At 39.2% G+C, this 18,168-nt stretch overlaps 1 pseudogene; it reads left to right on the forward strand.

Moving 5' to 3' along the window:
• Positions 1 to 15,387: 15,387 nt before the first annotated feature.
• Positions 15,388 to 17,803, forward strand: LOC124975133 (RING finger protein 10-like; annotated as a pseudogene).
• The last annotated feature ends 365 nt before the right edge of the window (positions 17,804 to 18,168 follow it).

Raw genomic sequence — 18,168 nt, forward strand, 5'->3', positions numbered from 1 at the left:
GAATCTATCCCAGTTATTGATTCTTGCTTTTATTTCTTGTGCTATGGGAGTCCGGTTGAGGAAGTCTGATCCTAAGCTGACATGTTGAAGATCTGGACCTACGTTTTCTTCTATAATCTGCAGGGTCTCTGGTCTGATTCTGAGGTCCTTAATCCATTTTGAGTTTGGTTTCGTGCATGGTGAGAGATATGGGTTTAGTTTCATTCTGTTGCATATGGATTTCCAATTCTCCCAGCACCATTTGTTGAAGAGGCTATCTTTTCTCCATTGCATATTTTTGGCACCTTTGTCTAGTATGAGAAAATTGTATTTCTTTGGGTTTCTGTCAGTGTCTTCTATTCTGTACCATTGATCTACCTTTCTATTTTGGTAACAATACCATGCCGTTTTTGTTACTATTGCTTTGTAGTAGAGTTGAAGATCTGGTATTGCAATACCCCCTGCTTTGCTCTTTCTGCTAAGGATTGCTTTAGCTATTCTGGGTTTTTTATTCTTCCAGATGAATTTCATAATTTCTTGCTCTATTTCTATAAGGTACATCATTGGGATTTTAATTGGATTTGCGTTCAATCTGTATAGCAATTTTGGTATTATGGTCATTGTGACAATATTAATTCTGCCTATCCAGGAACATGGGAGATCTTTCCATCTTCTAAGGTTTTCTTTAATTTCTTTCTTTAGTGTTCTGTAGTTCTCATTGTAGAGGTCTTTCACCTCTTTTGTGAGATTGATTCCCAAGTATTTTATTGTTTTCGAGGCTATTGTGAATGGGGTAGTTTTCCTAACTTCTCTTTCTGAAGATTCATCACTTATGTATAAAAATGCATTGGATTTATGAGCATTGATCTTGTAACCTGCTACCTTACTGAATTCACTTATGAGTTCTAAAAGTTTTCTGATGGAATTTCCTGGTTCCTCTAAGTATATAAACATATCATCAGCAAATAGGGATAGTTTGAGTTCTTCTTTTCCTATTCGTACCCTTTAATTCCTTTGGTCTGTCTAATTGCTCTGGCTAGAGTTTCAAGGACGATATTGAATAGAAGTGGTGAAAGAGGGCATCCCTGCCTTGTTCCAGTTTTTAGAGGGAATGCTTTCAGTTTTTCACCATTTAGAATGATATTAGCCATGGGCTTAGAATAGGTGGCCTTTAAAATGTTAAGGAATGTTCCCACTATCCCTATTTTTTCTAGAGTTTTGAGCATGAAGGGGTGCTGTACTTTATCAAATGCTTTTTCTGCATCTACCAAAATAATAATGTGATTCTTGACTTTAAGTCTATTGACATGGTGAATTACATTTATTGATTTCCTGATGTTGAACCAACCTTGCATCCCTGGGATGAAACCCACTTGATCATGGTGCACTATCTTTTTAATATATATTTGTATGTGATTTGCTGAAATTTTGTTTAGAATTTTTGCATCAATGTTCATTAAGGATATTGGTCTGAAATTTTCTTTCCTCGTTGTGTCTCTGTCTGGTTTAGGTATCAGAGTAATATTGGCTTCATACAATAAGATTGGGAGGATTCCCTCCTCTTCTATTTCATGGAATACTTTGAGAAGTATTGGAATGAGTTCTTCTCTAAATGTTTTGTAGAACTCGTCTGAGAACCCATCTGGTCCTGGACTTTTCTTTTTTGGTAGGCTTTTGATGACTTTTTCCATTTCATTACTTGAAATTGGTCTATTTAAATTGTGTATGTCCTCCTCGCTCAGTTTAGGCAATTCATATATCTCTAGAAACCTGTTGATGTCTTCAAAATTTTCTATTTTGTTGGAGTATAGATTTTCAAAATAGCTTCTAATTATATTTTATATTTCAATCGTGTCTGTTGTGATATTTCCTTGTTCATTCCGAATTTTAGTGATTTGGGTTTTCTCTCGTCTTCTCTTTGTTACTGTGGCTAAAGGTTTATCAATTTTGTTTATTTTTTTGAAGAACCAACTATTTATTTTGTCAATTTTTTGTATTGTTTCTTTTGATTCAATTTCATTGATTTGAGCTCTGATCTTCACTATTTCCTGTCTTCTACTACTTTTGTTGTTGATCTGTTCTTCTTTTTCTAGGGCTTTGAGCTGTAGTGTTAGGTCGTTTATTTGTTGAGTTTTACTTCTTTTATTGAATGTGCTCCATGAAATAAATTTTCCTCCCAGGTACTGCTTTCATAGTGTCCCAGAGATTTTGATATGATGTTTCTTTGTTCTCATTGACCTCTAAGAATTTTTTAATTTCCTTCCTAATATCTTCTGTTATCCATTCCTCATATAATAGCATATGGCTTAATCTCCAGGTGTTGGAGTAGTTTCTGTTTTTTACTCTTTCATTTGTTTCTAATTTCAATCCATTATGATCTGATAGAATACAAGGTAGTGTCTCTATCTTCTTGTATTTGCTGACATTAGCTTTGTGGCATAATATATGGTCTATTTTAGAGAAGGATCCATGTGCTGCTGAGAAGAAAGTGTATTCGCTCTTGGTTGGATGGTATATTCTATAAATGTCTGTTAAGTCTAAATTATTGATTGTGTTATTGAGATCTATGGTTTCTTTGTTCAATTTTTGTTTGGAAGATCTGTCCAGTGTTGAGAGAGGTGTGTTAAAATCACCTAGTATTATTGTGTTATGGTCTATTTGGTTTCTGAAATTGAGAAGGATTTGTTTAACATACATGGATGAGCCACTGTTTGGGGCATAGATGTTTATGATTATTATATCTTGCTGATTTATGCTTCCCTTAAGCAGTATGAAATTTTCTTCTTTATCCCTTCTGACTAACTTTGACTTGAAGTCCACATTATCTGAAATGAGGATGGATACCCAGCTTTTTTGCTGAGTCCATGTGCATGGTATGTTTTTCCCCATTCTTTCACCTTTAGTCTATGGGTATCTCTTTCTATGAGGTGAGTCTCTTGCAGGCAACATATTGTTGTATCTTTCTTTTTAATCCAATCTTCCAGTCTATGTCTTTTGATTGATGAATTCAGGCCATCAACATTCAGGGTTATTATTGAGATATGATTTGTATTCCCGGTCATTTGGTTCATTTTTTAAATTTTATTTATTTATTTATTGTGACACAACTTGGTTTCTCCTTTATTTAACAATTCTTTTAGGATAATTCCTCCCTTTGCTGATTTGCTTCTTTGTTTTTCATTTCTTCCTCATGGAATATTTTGCTGAGAATGTTCTGAAATGCTGACTTTCTTTTTGTAAGTTCTTTTAGCTTTTGTTTATCATGGAAGTATTTTATTTCATCATCAAATTTGAAGGTAAGTTTTGCTGGATATAAGTTTCTTGGTTGGCATTCATTGTTTTTATGGCTTGAAAAATGTTGTTCCAGGTCCTTCTAGCTTTTAGGGTCTGGATTGAAAAATCTGCTGATATCCGTATTGGTTTCCCCCTGAATGTAATTTTGTTCTTTGCTCTCACAGCCTTTAAAATTCTGTCTTTATTTTGTATGTTAGGTGTTTTCAATATAATGTGCCTTCCTGTGGGTCTGCTATAATTTTGTGTATTTGGAGTCCTATAAGCCTCTTGAACTTGATTTTCCATTTCATTCTTCAGATTTGGGAAATTTTCTGATATTATTTCATTGAATAGATTGTTCATTCCTTTGGTTTGTTTCTCTAAGCCTTCCTCAATCCCAATAATTCTTAAATTTGCCCTTTTCATGATATTCCATAGTTCTTGGAGATTCTGTTCATGATTTCTTCCCATCTTCTCTGTTTGGTCAACTTGTTTTCAAGGTTAAATATTTTGTCTTCAATATCTGAGGTTCTGTCTTCCAGGTGTTCTATCCTATTGGTTGTGCTTTTATGGAGTTCTTAATTTGGTTTATTGTTTCCTTCATTTCAAGGATTTCTGTTTGGTTTTTTTTCAATATCTCTAACTCTTTACTGAAATGATCTTTTGCTTCCTGTATTTGGTCTTTTAACTGTCGATTGGTGCGATCATTCAATGCCTGCATTTGCTCTTTCATCTCATCATTCAATGCCTGCATTTACTCTTTCATCTCATCGTTTGCTTCCCTGATCATTTTAATTATGTACATTCTGAACTCCCTTTCTGTCATTTCTTCTGCCATGCTGTCATTGGATTTTATTGATGTAACATCTAGATTTTTGGGGGGCATTTTCTTCCCTTGTCTTCTCATATTGTTCAGGAATCAGTGGATCATTAAGATATTGCAGATTTCCTCTATTGACTTATAATGTCCCTGAAGATTGCTAGTATATCCCCTCTTATCCTTCAGTAGCCTGAAGTCTTGGAGGAAGTTGATAATGCTGTGCTCCACAAGGAATCTGCCTCTCTAGGGTTGGTGACCCTCAGGTGGGGTATATTCCCTGTTAGTGGGCAGCGGTGCCTCCCCTTGTTGACCATTGGTCATCCGAAGGGGAACTAGGCTGCGGGCTGAGGCAAGGCCTGTTTGAGACTGTGTCTCTGGTTTTACTCTCCTTGTGGGAAAACCTCACCTGGCAGGGAAGACTCACCTGGTGGGGAGGTCTCGCTGATCAGTTCCCCTCCCAGAGGTTCCCCTCAATCTACAACTACCGCCTGGGCTGGGCTGCCTTCCTCTGCAATGTTCCCAGGGGTTCGGACCTACCTCCTGGGCCTGGGAGCCTCACCCTTCGCAGATAAGTCTCCTTAGACTGCCTATCCTCAGAGAATCTGCCCGCAGTCCTGGAACCTTCAGTCCATCCCTAAGCATGTTCTCTGGTTGCTCTTCCACCAAGAAGCCGCCTAGGTCCTGGGACCCTGCTCTGCACCTAATCGCCTGGCTATGCAGCCCCTCCTCTGAGCCGCCACCTGGAGCCCCACAATAGCTCCGAGTCCCAGTGACCCGCCACACACCTCTTCCTCTGGACAGTCGCCCGGTGTTCCAGCACAGTCACTAGGAGTCCAAGCAACTCACTTCGCATCTCCTCCTCCCACCAACCGCCCGTAGCCATAGGCAGTCACTCCGAGTCCAAGTGACCCACCCTGTTCCTCCTCCTCCTCAGGGTAGCCCCCCGGGTGTTCAGGAGCGGTCTATCCGAGACCAAGCGACCCACCATGCTCCTCCTCCGGGCAGGCCACCATTGTTCAGGAGTGGTTGCTTTGAGTCCAAACAACTCACCACTCACCTTCTCCTTGAGCAGCCACCCGGAGCTGTGATGCAGTCACTCCTAGACCTAGCGACACGCCACATTCCTCCTCTTCCTCTGGGCAGCCCCCTGGTGTTCAGAAGCGGTCTCTCTGAGTCAAAACAGCTCACCGTGCAGCTCCTCCTCTGGCAACCGCCTGTAGGTCTGATGCAGTCACTCCTAGACCAAGTGACCCACCGTGCTCCTCCTCTTCCTCCGGGCAGCCCCCTGGTGTTCAGAAGCGGTCACTCTGAGTCTAAACAGCTCGCCACACAGCTCCTCCTCTGCCAATCTCCTGTAGCTCTGGTGTAGTCCCTCCAAGTCCAAGTGACCCGCCGCACTCCTCCTCTTCCTCCAGGCAGACCCCTGGTGTTCAGAAGCGATTGCTCTGAGTCCAAACAGCTTGCCATGCAACTCCTCCTCAGGCAGCCACCCGGAGCCCCAGTGGTTGCTCCGAGTCCAAGCTCTGTGCTGAGCAGCCACCTCTACGATGTTCCCAGTTGTCCTTTACCGCTCCAGCGGGGGAAGGGGCGTCTTGCTGGGCAACTCTACTTCACAAATTCCCTGCGTTCTGGGACTACTGCCCCATCCGGGACATCTCCCCAACGGGAGAGACTCACCTGGCGGCTTTGAGTTGGTCCCAAGTCTCTCACTATCTCCTCCTTTGAATCCTGCGTCCTGGAGCAACTTGAAATGCAGCCACCGTCTGGTCCGCCATCTTGAAAATTCAATATATTCTTAATATTAATCCCTGGTCTGCAGATCAACTGGAAAGATCTTCACACATTTTGTAGGCTCTTTTTCACACTATTATTTTTTTTTTTCTTTTGAGGTGCAGTTTTAAATTTGATGATACTCCACTTATTGATTTTTGTTTTTATTTTCTCTGTAGGAGTCTTGTCAAGAAAGTTGGTTGCCTGCACCAATATGTTAGAATTCTGAGCTAATGTTTTCTTTTATCTTTTGCAAAATTTTTGGTATCATTCCTACATCTTTGACAACTTTTTATTCACTTTTGTGTGTAGTAAATATGGGAATCTACTTTCATTTTCTACATAAGGATATCCAGTTTTCCCACCACCATTTGTTAAAAAGGCTATCATTTCTCCAATATTTGTTTTGGCACCTTTGTCAAAATCAGATGACTGTATCTATGTGGATGACTGTATTTTTGTCTCATTTACTTCTGTTCCATTGTATTTCATGTCTGTTGTGTTGACAATATCATGAGTTTTTATTTGTTTGTTTGTTTTGTTTTGTTTTTATGGCTCTGTAGTCTAATGGTATTGTGAGGACTCCAGCATCTCTATTCTTTCTCAAAATTTCTCTAGCTATTCTCAGTAACTTATTTGTTCCAAATCAGTTTTAGGACATTTTGCTAGTTCTGTGAAGAATGTCATTGGTATTTTAATGGGAATTGCTCTGAATCTGTATGATACATTTGGTTCTATGGACATTTTGACAATATTTCTTAAAAATTATTTTGTGGTCCTGGGATTGACAACCCAGGGCCTTGTGCTTGCAAGGCAAGCCCTCTAACAAACTGAGTTATGTCCCCAGTCCAAACATTTTGGCAATATTAATTCTGCCTATCCAAAGATTTGGAATGGCTTTCTATCTTCTAATGTCTTCTTCAATTTCTTTCTTCAGTTTTCTATAATTTTTATTGTATAGGTCTTTCACCACCTTAGTTATATTTATTTCTAAATATTTTTTAGTTTATTTTGAATGGTATAGTTCTCCTGATTTCTTTCTCAAAAGATTCACTATTGGAGTACAAGAAACTAATTGGTCAATGGATGTTGATCTTGTATCCTACTACTTTACTAAATCTGTTGGAGTTTTGGGGAGCTTCTAAATATAGAATCATGTCATCAGCTCACAGATAATATAACTCTTGCTTTCCTTTTATTTCCTTTTTTTACTTGATTACTCTTTTGTAGACTTTTTGTGTACTGGGTAATAAACCCAGGGGTGCTTTACCACTAAGTGACATCCCAGGCCCCTTTTATTCATTGAATTTTTAAATTTTGAAACAGGGTATCTCTAATGTTTAGGGCCTCACTATATTGATGAGGCTCACCTTCAATTTGTGAGCAGTATGATTCAACCAGATTTTAGTAGTTTAGATTCAATGAAAACACTATATCTTCAATGCTGACAACATTTATATCAGGTCTGGCAAATCACTGACACACCACCATGACCAACACAGAAGAGTGTGAATGACAACCAAGTTACTATTCAAGAAACCAAATTATTATTCAATAAGCTTGTTTCAACTCTGTATCCTGCCTTTCAGCTTTATTAATATGGAGAAAAGTGAGGGAACTCTTACTGTACTCAGTGCCAATCCAGTTAAGCAAGAGCATTTGCTATCCATTAACAAGGAATGCAAATTCACAATAAGGTGGTGTAGGGAAGAACAGAGGTACTTTGGATTATGAAGAGGGGAATGAAGGGAGGGAAGGGTATGTGGTTAGGAAGGATAGTAGAAATAATCTGACATAATTACACAATGTTCATATATGACTACATTACCAGTGTGATTCTACATCATGTAAAACCAGAAGAATGAAAAATTATACTTCATTTATGTAAGATGTGTCAAAATGCTTTCTACTGTCATGTATAACTAATTGAACAAATAAAAAAACCTCTCAACAAAATAGGTACACAATGAATGTACATCATCATAATGTAATCTGTATAAAATAAGCCAAGAGCCAACCTAAGGCTGAATGGGGAAAAGCTGAAATTTTCCAAGACCTGTAATAAGAAAATGATATCCACTCTCACTACTTCTATTCAACATAATATTATGAGTCCCAGCCACTTCAGAGAAGATAAAGAAATAAATATTTCAATTAGAAAAAGTAAATCAAGTTGTTATGCTTTGTTGATAATATAATCTTATATAGAGAAGTTCCCAAGGACCTCACAAAAAATACTTTCAGAATAAATGAATTTTACAAAGGTTCAGGATACAAAACAGTAGCATTGCTATACATAGATAGCCAACTATCTAAAATAGAAATCAGAAAAAGCAATCCTAATTTTTAAAACATTAGGATATTGGTTGAAGTTTTATTCCCACTTGACCAAATGTATCTGTTTTAGTCAACTTTTTTTTTTTTGCCACTGTAACTAAAAGGCTGACCAGTACAATTATAGAGGAGGAAAGGTTTATTTAGGAGTTCATGGTTTCAGAGATCTCAGTCCATAGATAGTAGGCTCCATTCCTCTGAGCTCAAGGTGAGGCAGGACTTCATATAAGAGTGTGGAAGAGGGAAGCAGCTAACATGATTATCAGGAAGCAGAGAGAGAGAGAGAGAGAGAGAGAGAGAGAGAGAGAGAGAGAGAGAGATCTCCACTTGCTAAACACAAATATAAACCCAAACCATGTCCCCAAAACCACACCTCCTCCACCCACATTGCACCTGCCTGCAGTTACCACTCAATTAATTCCATCATGTGATTAATTCACTGATTGACTTAAGGCTCTACTAACTCAATCATATCTTCTTTCAACCTTCTTGCATTGTGTCACATGTGAGCTTCTGGGGGATACCACACATCCAGATTATAACACTATCACTTCGTTATTTGGTATGTTTTGTGGAAGAACCACTCAGTTTCTGCTTTTCTCCCTAGTTCAGGGCCAAAGAAAAAATTATATCACATTGTAACTTGTATTTTATCTTCCACAAGAATTGACATCTATTTTTCATTATCAGAGTTAAGATGAATAAAGGCAGAATAGCTCATAACTCAGGCAGTGAAGGTTGTGAAAAACAGCACAAATATGACATAGAATGAAAGCTACAAGGAAACTGCAGACTTGTGGACAAGTAATTAGTGGTATAGACAAGACATTAGTGGTACAGGAACAATCTCAGGCCTACTGATTGAGCTCAGGTAAGACTCCTTGGAGAACTGAGACATTTTAAAGCAGGTGAACATATTGTAGAAATAAACACACACACACACACACACACACACACACACACACACAGATCCAGGAAATATGCATGCCCAAGAAGACCCAAGAATTTAATTATTCACATGAGTCAATTCTCTAAACTCAGTAGAAATTATGCAGTAGTGAAATTCTGTCAGTCAGTCAAACTCAGTGCCTTTTTTTAAGTTCCAAAAATTTAGTAAAATATCACAAGGCATACAAAATCCAGGAAATTATGGCTATTTCAAATAAAAAAGTAAAGACTATCCAAAACCCCTTAATAAATAAATGAATCAGAGTTACTAGTCAAAGACTTAAATGGTTGATCTACTCAGAGCAGGTGCTGTGGTTTCTCATCTCTTCCTCTCCACCTAGCCAGGTGCATGTGAAACTGAAGAACAAGTAAGAATGAGGAAATCTGATGCATGCAGGCCCAACATTACAAGCCAGGCTGCCAAGTCACAGGCCTTTGCTGGCAGTAGAGCTCACTCCAGCTGTGGCTGGGAAAATGTCCACTGCAGTCATGATGCCACAACAGACATTTTTGTAGGGGCCACCCAGTGAGAATCCCACCCACACTGCTGTAGGAATCAAAACTCTGGGCGGCTATAGTGTTCCCTCAATCTTATGGACACCATAGTGTGTCTCTGCAACTCTACCACTGGAAACACTGTAAACTAAGTCATAGAATAAAGCCAAAGAAGCTTGAGGGAGAATACTCTATGGCATCCAGATGGAAACAACATCAAAATAATAGTTTACAGTGACACCTCAGGCATTCTCAGGAGAAAATTATTTACTATAACCAACTTAAAAAAGTGTCAGAGACAACTGTTTCAACCAGATAAGTAAATCTCAACATAGGGTCGATAGAAGTATGGGAAAACAAGATAGAATGATGTCTGGAAATCACAGAAATTCTTTAGAACAGGGTACAAAGTACATAGTTGTTATAATGCTTGATAAAGAATTTGAAAGAATGATTATATGGAAACTCAAGATTCAGGAGACAACAGGCATATAATTTAATGAAATTTGTGAAAAAAATCCATGATATAAATGGAAAACTCAATAAAGAGATATAGGTCTTCTCAAAAAAACAAATAAAAATCTTGTAAATGAAAAACTCAATAAGTGAAAAAATACAGGTGAAAGCTTAAACAGGGTAGGTCGAGCAGAACAATGATTGTCTGATTTCAAATACAAATCTTTGAAATATCCCAGTCATATATTAGATAAATAAATACACAAATAAACAAGTAAAGAAGAATTAATGCAGGGGGATACAACTTAGTAAAGAGGATATAAGATGCAGATTGCAATACTTTCCAGGTTGGGAATCAAAAAGACAAAAAAATAATTGATCATAGAGGTGGGCGAGCACAATATTGGAAAGTCAGAGATTTGAGTGGGTCATTAATTCTGTACAGGAACATGATAGAATTAGTTAATCTGGAATCAGTAGCAGAACCAACAGTGTCGTTCAGAGTTGTGGACAACAAAGGAAGAAAGGGAGATAGACAAAGATGACAAAGATGACTTGCTTGGGAAACAGTGGTAGAAAAGTTGGATTGATTTAAACTGGGATAGGAGCTGCTCAGTCACCTGCTGATCCCTAACTGGTCTGCTTCTTTCAAATTCCTGGTGGAAAACTGGTAGTCAGCCAACCATCTTGCAGTGATCATGTCTCAGTTTAGAGTTGGGAAGCAATTAATTCCTTATCCCTCATCCCAACTAAAGATACCAATTAATATAATAGAAAATGCCTTTGAAGTGGGCTTACTGATTAAGCTCTGAAATAAAATTTTGCAAGCTGAAGGCTACTGAGAATTGCTTCTAACAAGTGCAAAGGGAGGATGTAGAGTAGAGAAGAGTGTATGATAATTTCAGGAAATGTGGTAGCGAGGGAGCACTGCAGGATTACTGTCACCTTTTACAGAACTTCTTCTAAAGAGAAAGAAACCAAGAAAAAGGCATTCACTTCTGCACCATGATCATGGGCTCTTTTAATCATGTCTGGCAAGGATAATGGTGCACATCCACTTCTTAAACTGGTATTCACTGTGAGTGCCTCTGAAAGGGCTAAATCTAGAAACCTGTGTGCACTCCTCCCCTATCAGAATAAAAGAAGGAAGAAAATTAATCATAGATGGGCAAAAATAGGACCCCGTAAACATGAGGATACAGTCCAAAAAGATGCCTTCAGAAAGGTGTAACTTCTCATTAACTGAACACATAGGTATTAATGTGGATAATATCAAAGACAAGGAATTCAAAATGGTGATGATTAAAATGATCAAAGAACTAAAAGTAAATCTAAGATATTAACTAAGGGAGAAAATGTAGAATGTGAAATAGCATTTCAAAAAAGAGATAGAAATTCTGAAAAAGAACCAGTCAGAAATCCTTGTAATCAAAGACTTGATAAATAAAAAAAATTCACTTGAAAGTATCAGACATATATTCAACTATGTAGAAGACAAATTTTCATGTCTCATGGGTATGATGCATGCTCATGAATACTCAACAAAAAAGAACAGGAAAGACCATGATCAGAATATTCAAGAAATATGGAACATTAGCAGCCAAATACAGGAAATGTTGCAATCAAAGAGGTATGTTAGATATAAACTAAGGGCATAGTTACAATTTTCAGTAACACAATATCATAAAAATTTGAAATCTTGGAAAAGTGATGAATATATACATACAGGAGGCATTCGGAACCCAGATAGACAAGATAGAAAAGAACTCCATGCCTAAAAGAGGATGAGAATAAAATTGAAAATCCTTAAGAGAAAACCATAAGGTCATAATCAGAGGAAAGTAATTAATAATAATTTATGATTTCTCAGCCTAAATTCTAAAATTCTGCAGGAACTGACATATATTCAAGTCCTGAAAGAAAATGTCTTCCAACCAGGATTGCTATATCCAAGAAAATTAACTTTCAGATATTAAAGAAAAATTTTTCTGAGATCAGCATAGACTACAAAAATTCATGACTACTGATCCAGTACTATGGAATATACTTAAGGAAACACTACACAGAGTTGACACTTGAAGGGTGTCTTGCAAAACAATATCGTGTGGAGGGGAAAGGGAGGAAAACGCATCACCTGTCCCCCAAGATTACCAGGGAAATCAGAGGAAGGAAACATTTTGCAGCTCCAGCACAGGGGAATGGCAGTTAGGGACTTGAGTCCCCAACAGATGTTCCTGGTCTAAAGAACAGGTTAGGCAAACCAGCAACACATAACACAGTGTGTGTCTAAGAGACCAGAAGAAAATCAAAAGTGAGGTGGGGTTTTTACAGGGGAAAGCTGTTTGGAAAAACACACCTGGCTTCTTCCCTCCACCTCCAGAGTGGCTGCTTGCAAGATCACTTGCTTGAAAGTACAGCTAGAAAAATGGGCCTGGCCTAGAATTCAAAAGCGTGGGGAAGAATTCATTGTGTTTGGAATCTGAACACAGTCCTAAAAACACACAGTTCATGTGTGTCTGAGATCAAGAATTGACCTTCCACTGCAGGAGTGAAACCATGGCGTTTTCCCAGGGGACAGTCTTTCAGTGTGGCCCAGCATCTGATCAGCCAGGGAGGTGCACGAATTTAAAATCTTCAGACCAATCCAAGCAAGAGCTTGGAAGCTAACAAAGCCTAAATACTACCTTTAAGAGTCCTGCCTGCAGGAGCTCCCATTCCTCAAGCAACCCCAACTTTCACACCTGAAAAGAATATTTGGAATTCCAAAGGAAACAATTTCCTAGTAATTCAGCAAGATCCTCTTCTTTTTTATTTTTATTTCAATTGTTTATTTTTTATTTTTTCTATTCATGGTTCAATTGTGACCTGATTGATTCATGGACACATATATATTCAGACCTAATTTTAGTTTTGCGTTTTGTTTGGTTTTGTTTGTTTTTGCTCATTCCTTACATTTTTCTAAGGCAGTTATTTCTTGTAGCTCAATAGTTTGTGGACTAAGATGTTTAATTAGAGTACAGAAGTTTTGTTCTTTGACTCTTTATTTTTATTTTTACTGTTAATTTTTTAATTTGTATTCTATTCATTCTCAGTGGCACACAGATCCTCCTCTAAAACAAACCATATCCTAAGCTACAAAGCAATTCTTAACAAATATAAAAATATAGATAATATCTTGCATTTTATCAGATCATAAGGATATTAAATTAGAAATAGATAACAAAAAATAGAAGCTGCTCTAACACCTGGAGATTAAATAATATGCTATTTCATGATGAATGGATAGCAGTAGAAATCAGGTATGAAATATAAAAGATACTTAGAGATATTTGAGAATAGCAAACAACTTATCAAAATCTCTGGGACACTATGAAGGCAGTTGTAAGAGGAAAGTTTATTGCACTGAGTGCGTCCTTATAGAAAAGAAAGAATTCAATTAGATAACCTAACTATATCTCACAGCCCTAGGAAAACAAGAACAAATCAACACCAAAAGCAGAAGACAGGAGACAATTAAAATCAGAGGAGAAAATAATGAAATTAAAACAAAAAATTCAAAAAAAATAAATGAAAAGTTGTTTCTTTGAAAAAATAAAATTTACAAACCCTTAGCCAAGCTAATGAAGAGAGAGAGAGTAATACCAAATTACTAAAATTTGAGATGGAAAAGGAAATATCCCCACACCCCACAGATGTCACTGAACTATAGAAGAAAATCATAAACTACTTTGAAAATCTATACTCCAATAAAACAGAAAATCATGAAGACATTGACAAATTTCTAGAGACCTATGACCCAATTTGAATGGGGACATAGAAAATTTAAACAGATCAATCTCAAGCTATGAAATTGAAGATGCCATCAAAAGTCTACCAACAAAGAAAACCCAGGACCACATGGTTTCTCTGCCAAGTTCTACCAGAACTTCAAAGAAGAAGTTAACAAATGCTTCTCAAATTATTCCATGAAATAGAAAAGGAGGGAAAACTTTCAAACTCATTCTATGAAGCTAATATCACCATGACACCAAAACCAGATAAAGACACATCAAGGAAAGAGAAACTTCAGACCAATATCCCTGATGAACATAAATACAAAAATTCTTAATGAAATAATGGCAAATAACATATTAAAAAGATAGTGCACCATGGTCAAGTGGGGTTCATTCCAGGGATGCAAGGTTGGTTCAACTTACAGAAAGCAATAAATGTAATCCATCACATCAACAGACTGAAGGAAAAGAATTACATGATTATCTCGATAGTTGAAGAAAAAGCATTTTACAAAATTCAGCATTCATTCATGTTCAAAACATTAGAAAAACTAGGGACAGTAGGATCACACCTCAACATTGTAAGATGTACATATGCTAAACCCAAGGCCAACATCATTCTAAAGGGAGAAAAATTGAAAGCATCTCTCTAAAAACTGGAACAGGAAGGGATGCCCTCTTTCACCACTTCTACTAGTCCTGGAAACTCTAACCATAAAGCAAATGAAAGAAATTAAAGGGATTTGAACAGGAAAAGAAGAGTTCAAATTATCTCTATTTACTGAGGACAAGATTCAAGATATTTAGAGGACCGAAAGAAACTCCACCAGAAAGCTTCTAGAATTAATAAATGAATTCAGCAAAATAGCAAGATATAAAGTCAACACCCATAAATCAGTTGCGTTCCTATACACTAATGATGAATCAGCTGAAATAAAGATCAGGAAAACTATCCCATTCACAATAGCCTCAAAAAACATAAATAATTTATTATGAAAATCACTAGCAAAAGAGGAAACACCTCTATAATGAAAACCGCAGAACAATAAAAAAAATCGAAGACCTTAGAAGATGGAAATATCTCCCATGTGCTTGAATAAGAATTAATATTGGCTGTTTGGCGACTCGTCGCCATTCTGGAAGCAGCTTGGCCTCGGCCTAGAGGCGAGTGTCCTTTGCTGTGTCTCCGACACAGTCAGACACAGCAACTGGACACGCCTTGCGGTGGGAAAGCGTGTCTGACGAGCACAGCGGGCTCGCGCACTCTCCCTTGCCTCCCCTGCCCCTGCAAGCCTCTGCCTGCCAGGCCCGGCCTGGACCTCCCAGCCCCAGTCTACTCCTCCTCCTTGGTCACCGCCCTCGCTGGGCTCAATAGCCCCACGTGCCGCTTCTCCACCCAGTTTGAGAAGCCAAGGAAAGAAACAAGGAAAAATGTCGCCATGAAGGCCGAGAACCGCTGCCGCCGCCGGCCCTGAACACCATGAGCCTGGGTCCCCGTCGCGCCCATTCCGACCGCCGTCGCCGCCGAGGCCTCAGCTGATGCTGCAGATCTCCCCCAGCGCCGCTGCCACCGCCTCTGACATGGACAAGAACAGTGGCTCCAATAGCTCCTCCGCCTCTTCGGGCAGCAGCAAAGGACAACAGCCGCCCCGCTCCGCCTCGGAGGGGCCCGCCGATGAGTCTAAACCCAAGAGCGATGGAAAGAGTTCAAGTGGATCCAAGCGTTATAATCGCAAGCGTTAACCTTCCTACCCCCAAAATGAAAATTTTAGCAACCCGTCCCATCGCTCCAATTCACAGAAAAGCAAAACTTTTAATAAGATGCCTTTTTAAAGGGGCGGCGGCAGCAGCAAACTCTTTAACTCTCCTTTTAATGGTGAAAGATGAGATGAGGTGGCAGAGGCTCAAAGGGCAGAGTTTAGCCCTGCCCAGTTTTCTGGTCCTAAGAAGATCAACCTGAATCACTTGTTGAATTTCACTTTTTAACCCCGTGGCCAGATGGGTCACTTCGAAGGCAGTGGACATGGAGGCGGGGGAAAAAGGAACAAGTGGGGACATAAACCTTTTAACAAGGAACTCTTTTTACATGCCAACTGCCAATTTGTGGTGTCTGAAGCCCAAGATTACACAGCTCGATTTGCTGATCCTGATACCTTAGTCAACTGGGACTTAGTGGAACAAGTGCGCCTCTATAGCCATGAAGTGCCATCTTGCCCAATATGCCTCTCTCTATCTACTGTAGCCACGGTAAGCCGTTGTGGACACATCTGCTGGGCATACATCCTGCACTATCTTTCACTGAGTGAGAATACCTGGAGTAAATGTCCCATCTGTTACATTTCTTTGCATAAGAAGGATCTCTCAAGAGTGTCGTCGCCACAGAATCTCGTCAGTATGTTGTTGGTGATACCATTACAATTCAACTGATGAAAAGGGAGAAAGGAGTGTTGGTACCCTTGCCTGAATCCAAGTGCATGGATGTAGATCACCCTATTCATCTAAGAGATGAACAGCATAGCCAGTACTCCAAGTTACTGTTGGTATCTAAGGAGCAGGTGCTGCACCAGGTAGTTCTGGAAGAGAAAGTAGCACTGGAGCATCAACTGGCAGAGGAGACACACACTCCCAAGTCCTGCTTTATTGAGGCAACTGTCCAGGAACTCAAGGCTCTGGAAGAGGCTCTGTCAGTATTGACTGAAAGCAGAGGGAAAGTCACTGGTGTTGTGGCTGCTCTGGAACAACTGGTGCTGATGGCTCCCTTGGTGAAGGAGTCTGTTTTTCAAACCAGGAAGGGCGTGCTAGAGTATCTGTCTGCTTTTGATGAAGAAACAACAAAAGTTTGTTCTCTGGACTCTCCTCATCCTCTTGCTCTCCCTCTGGTAGAGGAAGAGGAAGCAGAATCTGAGGGGTTGTTGGAGACCTTGGATGACTTGGAATTAGCTGCTGAAAATCTTGGAGAGGGGGCCATTTGTATTGAGTCCAGCCAGCAGGAACCCATCACCAAGCCAGGCTTTACACACCTGAGAAGTTCTCCTTGTTATTACTTTTACCAAGTGGAGGATGGGTAGCACATGTTCCTGCACCCTGTGAATGTATGCTTCCTTGCGCGACAGTACAGTAGCCTGGAGCAGAGCCCAGAGATGATATCAGTGACTGTGGTGGAGATTGCTGGTTACTCCATGTCTGAGGATGTTCGACAGCATCATAGATATCTCTCTCACTTTCTTCTCACCTGTGAGTTCAGCATCTGTGAACTGGCTCTTCAGCCTCCTGTGGTCTCTAAGAAAACGCTAGAGATGTTTTCAGATGACATTGAGAAGTGGAAGCATCAACGCCAGAAGAAGTCTTGGGAGGAACACCACCGAGAGCTAGGACTGTAATGAAGGAGAATAAGAAACAGGGCAAGTATCCAAAAATACACATTCCCCTAAAGAATCTACAGCAGTTTCCTGCCTTCAATTCCTATACCTGCTCCTCTGATTCTGCTTTGGGTCCTACCAGCATCCAGGGCCCTGGGGCCCTCTCCCTTTCTCCTCTTAGCAGAAGTCCACGTTCCCATGCAGACTTTCTGCTGACTCCTCTGTAACCCACTGCCAGTCAGGGCAATCCATTTTGTGTTGGGAGTCTGAAAGAAGATTCTCCTTTTCTTTCTTTGCCCAGATGCTGAGAGTTGGAAAAGCAAAAGCAGGTGTGTGACCCAAAACTGTTCTAAAGAAAGATGAAAACAGCTTAATTCCTCCTTTCCCTGTGAACAGCAATGAGGAGAGTGATAACTTTGACCATGTTCCTGTGCCCAGTTTCCAAAATTCCTTCAGCCAAGCTATTGAAGCAGCCTTCATGAAACTGGACACACCAGCTACTTCAGATCTCATTTCTGAAGAGAAAGGATGGAAGAAAAGGAATAAAACAGAAAAAGAAGCTCCTGTTCAGCACCTCAGTTGTCCATACCAAGTGACACTACTAGCCCAGGCTACATTCTTCATCTGCTTTTCTTTTTTCTGTGTTTTCGTTTTGCTGCTGTACTTTTAAAGTATTTTGACTTTAAAATTATTAGTTTGGGCTTGGGGGAGGAGTTTTTCACAATGTGAGGGGGAGTCAAAAAATTTTAAATATGTGTATTTTTTCTGTCTTTACACCAAGATTAAGTATTGACATTCACAAGAAAAAAAAAGAATTAATATTGTCAAAATGGCCATACTACTGAAAGTGCTGTACAGATTTAGTGCAATTCCTGTTAAAATTTTAATGGCATTTATCATACAAATAGAAAAAGCAGTCATGAAATTCATTTGGAAAAACAAGAGACCCACAATTACCAAA

This window comes from Sciurus carolinensis, unplaced genomic scaffold (assembly GCF_902686445.1).
Source record: "Sciurus carolinensis unplaced genomic scaffold, mSciCar1.2, whole genome shotgun sequence".
Lineage (NCBI taxonomy): Eukaryota > Metazoa > Chordata > Mammalia > Rodentia > Sciuridae > Sciurus > Sciurus carolinensis.